The sequence below is a fragment of the Silene latifolia genome, chromosome 2 (assembly GCF_048544455.1).
Source record: "Silene latifolia isolate original U9 population chromosome 2, ASM4854445v1, whole genome shotgun sequence".
NCBI classification, from domain to species: domain Eukaryota; kingdom Viridiplantae; phylum Streptophyta; class Magnoliopsida; order Caryophyllales; family Caryophyllaceae; genus Silene; species Silene latifolia.
In genome coordinates this window covers 18,109,488-18,118,337 of record NC_133527.1, presented here as the reverse complement: position 1 = coordinate 18,118,337, position 8,850 = coordinate 18,109,488, and the positions used below count along the sequence as shown (strand labels likewise).

The 8,850-nt window shown below is 38.7% G+C and overlaps 1 long non-coding RNA gene across 1 annotated transcript; it reads left to right on the top strand.

Moving 5' to 3' along the window:
- Window positions 1–7,370: 7,370 nt before the first annotated feature.
- On the top strand, window positions 7,371–8,626 carry LOC141642367 (uncharacterized). The gene is made up of 2 exons (XR_012543272.1): window positions 7,371–7,710; window positions 8,065–8,626. It is a non-coding gene; the product is annotated as an uncharacterized LOC141642367 (long non-coding RNA).
- Window positions 8,627–8,850: the final 224 nt, after the last annotated feature.

The window sequence follows — 8,850 nt, the reverse complement described above, 5'->3', positions numbered from 1 at the left end:
TAGAAACTCCAATATAACCCTAGTCTAGGACGAGCATATCTCAAGAGATTCTAGGACGAATCCAGACCGTCTCCCTTGTTGACAATCCATGACGGAAGGCAAGCCCATTCCACACAATAAAAAACCCGTGTTACTAAAAACCAACCCGTTTCACACCAAAGGTGCTAGTCTGACCCAAATCCATGATAATAAGCAAATCCAAGACGATACGAGCCATGATCAAAGATAAAGGCTCAATCAAGAGAAATGACCAAGATCAATATCCGAGACAAAAGAGTCAAAAGAAGAAGGCTCAAGAAAGTCAATGTCAATATCCAAAGTCAATGTTATCTTCAAAAAACCAAATAAAAAAAATCTGAGCAAGAAGCCGAGATATGTTCTAGACTAAGAATCCGAGTCTGAATCAATAACGAGTATGAAATCAAATTCTAAACGGAATACTCCTGAAGTCTATATAGAATCAAGTTACAGTATAGAATCAAGACATCAATGAAGATGGTCAGCTAGCAATCCACCTAGCCTTTCACACATCACACACCCTAAGTCTTTCTCGAGACCGTTATGGGGAGATAGTTAGGAATTTTGAGAATCCTCTCAAGCTTGTCAAGTATACCCATCCTTTAGGGCCAAGACATGGAAGCTTAATCCCACGTCATTTAACCCACCTTTATGTGCTCAGGCTACATCAAGCCAAGAGACTCCATTTCCAAGCCACACTACAAGCCATAACCCCATAAAGCCTTAACTTCACAAAATCAAGCTCCAGAGATTTGTTCGTCAAAGCCTCTTATGTCCAAGCTCAACATTCCAGATATCCAATCCAGTTTCACCCTGACCCATACATGGAGTTTTCAAATACTTTGCTACCTAGGACGGGACATACCTATATCATCCTTAGGGTCCACTTTTAGGTGTGCTCACACGACAAGGATCGAAAAGTTTTACAAACTTAATTATACCTCTTTGGTCTATGATCAGAGGGAGTTATCTCAAATCAATTCCTCGAGTCACCAAAGGAATATACCCTTGTGACCCTGCACTTTAAGGCCCTAACAACATAGCTTAGGCACACACCTGAACTACGATCTGGTTTGATTTCACCTACTCAGGTGGATACGTAGGCAGTCCTTTCTTACCCAAGAAGGATACAACCACAACACCCAAACAAAATTAACCAAACCTCAGAACTACGATCTGGTTTGATTTCACTTCACGTGAATACGTAGGCAGTCCTCAAGGACACAACCATCAACTTTCAACCTCAATTATCAACCATCAACTTTCAACCTCAATTTCCAACCTTCCAACCTCAATTAACATCCCTTCCACAACCAACACCTCTATACTGGGGGCTCCTTATTCTCGTCCGGCCTCTTTTTACCAAAGTCCAGAGTCATCTTCTCATCTTGGGGGCTTCTTTTCCGAGATGCCACCCTTCCTTTATTCCTCTCCCATTTTAAGTCTAAATAAGTACTCGGTCCGGACAATGACAAAGAACTTAGATCAATTCTCCAAGTCATCGTGCCTCAAGAGGGGTCGCTTTTACAGCAAACGGTGGTGAAAGAAGTCCTAGTAGACAGATGATCCATGACTCATGCCTTGCCTTTATATGCCTTCATCATTCTTGCAATTCTTCTACCTTTGGAACTGATACGCGTTGCCACCCACACTTGGCTAGGGGTTGCGCATACTTAAGCAAAGTCTGCCTAGGCCATCCCTGTGTCGCGTCAAATCTAAGTTGGTGTCGCGTCAGTCAAACCTAAGTCTACATTTCGCGTCGCGTCCTAGTAGGTCTGTGTCATGTCAAGTCCTATGTCTAAAGCCCATTGAATGTGCATAACGCATTACAAACGACAAACTTCTTTGAACAAGTTTTAAACGACTTTTAAAAAGAAACAACTTTTGCAAAACCTATGTGTTTCCTCATTCGAGGTCCATGTGATAATCGCTTACGTGCATATATTAGTTTGCATTCTTGTGTGGCTACTAACCATGCAGGTAAGTATCAGAAGCAGTACTTTATCAAGACCTCGCTTGCCACAATGAGCGAATATTCTTTGACAGGTATTTCGACACACCTCTATTCTGTTCCCCCAGCGAGAGTACACGGACAACCAATCGCCCCTCTCGAGACATGGAGATCAGTTCCCGATTATGTTCCCCCAGCGAGAGTACACGGATAGACTTTCCCTCTCGAGACATGGAGATCAGTTCCCGATTACGTTTCCCCAGCGAGAGTACACGGATAGACATTCCCTCTCGAGACGTGGAGATCAACATCAACCCCAAGACTTATCGAAGTTTGTTTGAAGACGACCCAAGCAGATTTCTCCCGGCAATTTCCCCCAACGTTTTGTTTCCTCACGGAGTTCGGCATAGGTGTCGTTCTCCAGAAATTCTCAAACCTGTGCCTCATTCCTTAGGTTCGTAAACCCAAAATTAGGATTCTTACCCCTAGATTCTTAGATCCCAAAATGGCTTCCTTTCGGTTCATAAACCTTTAATCTTCCCACACCAACATCCTTAGGTTCATAAACCTATAAATCCTTTTGGAGTTCTCATACCTCAAGAAAGCTTAAACGCACGCGTTTGAAACAAGAATTAGTAACCCTGTAGTTCCTAAACTTAACCCTAGGATCCCAATTCCTCTTAGATTCATAAATCTTTAAGCTCCCGCATCAGCGTCCTTAGGTTCATATACCCATCTTTGTACATCCAGGTTCACACGCCTAGCTTTTTAGGTTCCCAAACTCCCTAGAGTTCATACACTTCTACCCTTAGGATCATATTCCTTAGGATCACCTTATACCTTTTAGGATCATATTCCTTTAGGATCACCTTTTCCTTTTAGGATCATATTCCTTTAGGATCATCTACTTCCTTAGAGTTCCTACACTCAAACCTTGATTACCCCTTAGGTTGAACTTACATTTGGCCTCCTTCCCGTCGATGCTTTCCTTTAGGGTCCCACACCCTAGCACAATCCTTATATATCTTTTAGGTCTTACCCTTAGCTCCCACGCTTATCCTTAGCTCCTATGCTTACCCTTAGCTCCTACTCTTAACCTTAGCTCCTATGCACCTCCGGAAACATCTCGAGAAAGAAGTCTCAGGTATGGTCTCTTCTTATGGCTGGCGAGCTTCCTTATATAGTCTAATGGACTTTAAACGACCCTCCCTGATAGTCGACATACTCTAAAATGTTCCCGACGACAGGTCCTTGGCTCAGACCCCTTGAGCCGCATCGCGTCGCCATGGTCGTCAGGTTGTAATCTTCCATTGACCTGATGGCTATAATTTGACTTTCGCCTTGTCCAAGCCTCAGTCAAAGTGGAGGCTCTGTAGACACCTCATTTCTGCACCTCCCGCAAACCACCCGGTGATGATTGGGCCGCATGTTTGGTACACGGAACGATTTGTGACAGTTCGTAAGTTTATCGTAAAGTGATCGCTCAAACATTTATTTCTACCTCATGGTTGTCATCTAGGTGTCATTACGGTCGTTTTGACAGTAATTAGAGTACATTTGGAGTATGGGTCAAAAACCGTCTTCATTTCCTAAAACCGTCAAATCCCGAGTCAAAGCGATGTGCTTATCTACCTAAGGTTAGGATGTCATAAAATGTTGAGATTATATCTCATTTTGAGTCTCATGTCACTTCATTAGGCTAAACTTAAAGTTTACATTACAAAATGTGCATTTCATTTAGTTAAAATGACAACCCGACCTTTGGGCCCGTTTTACGAGGTCATAAAGACTTTTTTGGGTCAGGCCTATTTCACAGAAAGTTCTAGATCTCTTTCTTAGCTTTCCAACGCAACCAAAATCACCTTAATCCGAGTCTTGTAGAGAAAGTCATGCCTAAAATACGACAGGTTGTCAAACGCGCTTTCTTGCGCAGGAGGAACCCGCTGAGGAAAGGACGCAGCAAGTGCTGCGCCTCTTCCAAGGGACGCAGCACCTGCTGCGCCTTTTCCTCAATGTTTTCTTTTTGTCCAAGTTTCCGTGTTTAACCTAAGTCGGTTATTTCCGGATCTTTCTCTCCTTTCCTAAACCTTAATTCCGTGATTAGTATAAATAGAGACCAATTTGACCAACTCCACATCAATCAACTTAATTAACTTAATCGTTTTCCTCTTACGAGGGCACTTTCGTCTACATTCGAGTCGAGCATCACTAATCGATAACTTAGTTCATCTCGTTTCGTCAAACATGTAAGTCTGAGGGTGTAAATCTCTCTTTTATTTATTGTTATTTACTTTTTGTATAATTAATGTAAGGTTTATGTCGAAAACATCTTGTTAAAACCGATTTCTAAAACCGTACTTCAAAACCCTTTTTACGGATTTCCAGAAGACAAACCGTCAAGAAAGGACGCAGCAACTGCTGCGCCTCTTCGAAGGAGCGCAGTACCTGCTGCGCCTCTTCGTGAGGCTGCCGCAGTTCCTGCTTCCTTTCTTCTTCCTTCGTCCTCTGTAATTCGTTCGTCTTTTTATTTGTTTCGTTTCTTTCTCGTTAATTCTTTGATATAATAGCAATAATTTCACATGTATATTATTCATCATCATTAATACGTCTAATTCGTCATTAAATCCGACTTAAATCCCTTATAATCTCATATTTGCGGGTTTTCGTCATTAAATTCAATCCGGGTTGTGGAGATTCGATTCTTTCACATTGAGTTTCTGGAATTCGCTCCTTTGATATATTTCCATCTGTCTATTATTTTGTTCGTCATTAATTTATCATTAATTCGTCATGTTTAACCTATTTTGTTCACCCGTGTCGCTAATCAATCATTCATCTATATAATTAATTCGTTTGCATCCGTCTCATCCGTGTTTTATTGCTTTTATGACCCAATCACATGTAAATAACCTGATAATCACTTCCATCCGAGTAAATATCGTAATTAATCGTTTAAATTCACCAATTAACATTAACAATTTGCAGTTCCGGCTTCACAGCCAAAACTCACCCTTGGAACAGACGCAACAACTGCTGCGCCTCTTCCAAAGGGCGCAGTCCTGCTGCGCCTGTTCCAGGATGATTTCTGTCTCTGAACTCCGTTGTTACCTGACCTAGTTTAATTAGTTTACGTATAATTGACTATTAATCGTATTATCACCCTACTGATTCATTCGTTAATTCTTTCTTTTATTCTTTCTCTCAAACTATCCGTTTTAAAGGTATTTTCAATGAACCCGGTGTGATTATTGTAATTTTTCATTATTGTAATTTTGTTTATTATATTCATCATCGTATCTTGTATCATTTGTGTGCCTTCACATGTAATTGAGCATTAAATCCTGCTTCGACATTATTGTATGCTAAATTAATTGATCACCGATTTAGTCTAATTCTCAAATGCTAGGATTAGAACTTGAATGTTGCATTGCATGCATATAATCGACAATATATCGAGTATAGACAACTTCCCTAATCATTAGTAGAGGCCGCTATCGAGGCGGGCGGGATTAGGTGTTCGATCAAAAGAGTTTCCTAATACGTACCCTCACCCCTTATTCCAGATTTCTGTGAACATCCGTGTTCATTGGCATCCACGAGAGTCATTCTAGACATAGAAGGCTAAGGGTAACGAGTTCTTGGTGTTCATGTCACTACTTTGTGTCTTGACATGACACGAGGTATTCGAACGGTTTCCAATTTTCCACAATAAATTGGTGGCGACGCCACAAATGCAAAGGCTTGTTCTCCCCCAAGCGCTCCCGTGGCCCATGTCCACAGTCAGTCGCCGGCTATTAGAGAGGTGGTTTCCAGTCGTGTACGCGTAGCAATGCTGTGGTGGTGGTTTCCTTGTGTCAGTGGTGGAGTGGTGGTATTGTTAGAAGAGTTTGGTTGAGTTTTATCACTTTATGGGATGAGGGAAGAGAAAGAGACTTTAGTTGCTTTGATTTCTATGGTCTCCCAGTATGAATTCATAAAAATTGTGATTTTGATTTTTTTTAATAAATGGTCTAAGGGTCGGGTATGGGTCTCTTAACATAGACCCGGACCCGAAATATTTTCTTAAGACCCATACCCGACCCATACTCATTGGGTCTGAAAAAATGAGACCCATACCTCACCCATTAGGGTCCGACCCTCAGGGTCTGGGTCGGGTCCTCGACCCATTGCCATCCCTAGTATCAACATGATTAATTATAAATACTTAATCTAACCTAAATTATATGTTGCATAACTAAGGATAAACACAAATACTATCCTACAACCAGTTGTATAATCGTATTGTACAACCGGCACAAAGTTGTTGAACTCTTACACAAAGTTGTTGAACTATTTTACCAAGTTATTGAGTTTAATAATTATTCTGGTAAGCTCAATAACTTTGTACCATAGCTCATTAATTTTATTAATAAAGCCCGACAACTTTATAACAAATCTCAACTGCATTGAATAAGTTTTATATAAAACCAGTTGTACAATAAAACACGTTAATTCTAACCTTGAAATCCGTTTACATCAAGACATCTATCTATTGAACATACAAATAATACTCCCTCCTATCCACTCTTTTCTTCCCTATTTCCTAAAACGGATTATTCAGGTTTTCTTCCTCTTTCCTTTTTGAGAAAGTTTTTATTAATATTATACTCTTACCTCTTTCCACTCATCAAACCCCACTATATACTTTATTAATATTTAATTCTAATTATTCCTACCTCTCTCCAATAACCAAACCCCACCCATCTCCTTTATTAATATTTAATCATAATTATTCATACCTCTCTCCAATTACCAAACCCCACTCATATATTTATCAATATTATACTCCTACCCTTAATCTCCGTGCCCACTTCAAAGGGGAAAAAAAAGGATGGATGGGAGGGAGTATTAATTTAGTACACTTATATCCTAAAAAAGGACCTACCAACTTGAATATTCAAAGGTGCAAATTTGTGGACATAAAAGGTGATGGACGTACACATCCACAAACACCCAAGTATTAAGACACAAAGGAACATGAAATAGAGTCTATCTAAATCTAGGCACAAATCTTTGAAGATGAGATAATAACATGGGCTATAAATTTTGCCGGCTACTTATCACAAATGTATAGCAATCAATCTCTACAATTGGATAGAAACCCACATCACAAGTTGGATCCCCATCACCCATTTATCCAATCAGTCCCACTTAAAATGGAGGTATTTCTTTTAACACTAAAACAAATTAAATATCATCTCACACAAGCATATAAGGATAAATTTTAGGTTTTTCACTATACATTATACTCTTATCTTATCCAAACTGCTTAATTCGTTTTAAATTTAAGGTAAATACGTGTCTTAAACAAGAATTTATGCCTTTTATTAGCAAATTGTGTGGGGTTTCCCGTTTCTATCTTACCCATTTTATCACTCGGAAAATCCTCTCTGTTGACAGATTGTCTAACTCCCACTTCCTTCTTTTTGTGAGTTCCTACCACTCACATGACATTCTTCCCACTTCTTATTTAAACCCTTGTTGCTCCTTTACACTTCTCATAATTCATACACTACTACAACCAATATAAGCTAAGCTTCTTTATTTACAAATAAAGTGCATTAACAACATACAAAAATATGGCTATTGAAGTAGCCATGGATGATGATGTTTTCTATGCCGACTTGAATCGTCGAATTTCGATGTTAATTGATGAAGATGATGATGTTCATGTCTCTAAATTTGCTTCATTTTCTCCTCGGGTAATCTTCTTGTATTTTGTTGTCTATCTAAGACTGAATTAGTTAGGTTTGAGATAATACATGTCATGTCATTTTTTTTTTCGGATATTATTTTGATTCGCCTTTAATAATCCTTAAGACGAACATATATATTAGTTTCTCGACAAGTTTTGTGTGAAATAACTTTATAATCTAGCCATTGTAAACTTTAATAAAAAGTTACTCCTGTTGTCTCAATCATTTGTTTACGTTTTATATTCTTTGCGATTAATTTTTTAATCAAAAGTAAAAAAAGCTTGGTGAAAATTACTCGTACGTACAATAATTAATCTTTATAAGCAAACTCTAATAATCATAATCATCATATTTATGCAGGAATTTCCAAGAATGGTAGTTCATCCACCAATATTACCGTCACAATATGATATGTATCAAGCAAACCGAGTACGAGAAACGAGCAAAGGAACGGGAGTATTTATACCACAATCGACACACCCAAGGAGAAGATACCGAGGACAACAAGGAGCTAAAACTAATAAAAACAAGCAATTTACTAACCCTAGAGGCAAATCTAATGTTGCTACTCATACAACCTTCTCCCCCGCGTACCCTACTAACATTAACGGGTGTTGAATTATGTTACTCAGACTCGGCTGCATGTTAAAATATCCAACTTTTGGTTATTTTTTTTGGAAATGGGTTAGCGGTTATAATAAAATGATGTTTCCAATATTCGTGTTGTAGATAAGATAATAATACGACATGGTGGCCGGTATGTAACTAAGTCGGAGTAACATTAGTGTCGGATTATTTAGTAAATTACTTGTGTAATAATCATATTCTTTTGTAATTGTTGCTAATTAAGCAACTTTGTATCTTGTCTATTAGATTGGGGCATGCATGGTGGTTAAATTATATGAATGCTTTGTGATTTTAAGGGAAGGTCTTTAGCAAAAAGGTTGCTAGACTTACTTCTTCGAAGATTGAAGAAGAATAGAAGAGAATAATGTAATTATGAAGTCGATTCATGTATTTGTATTATGATTAACTTTAATAATACATTGAATAATTTGTTTGATAAAAAAAATTAAAATTGTATGTTGAAAAGTATATTCAAGGTGGTGCTACTTGGTGCAATAATTGAAGCCACGGTCATCGAAT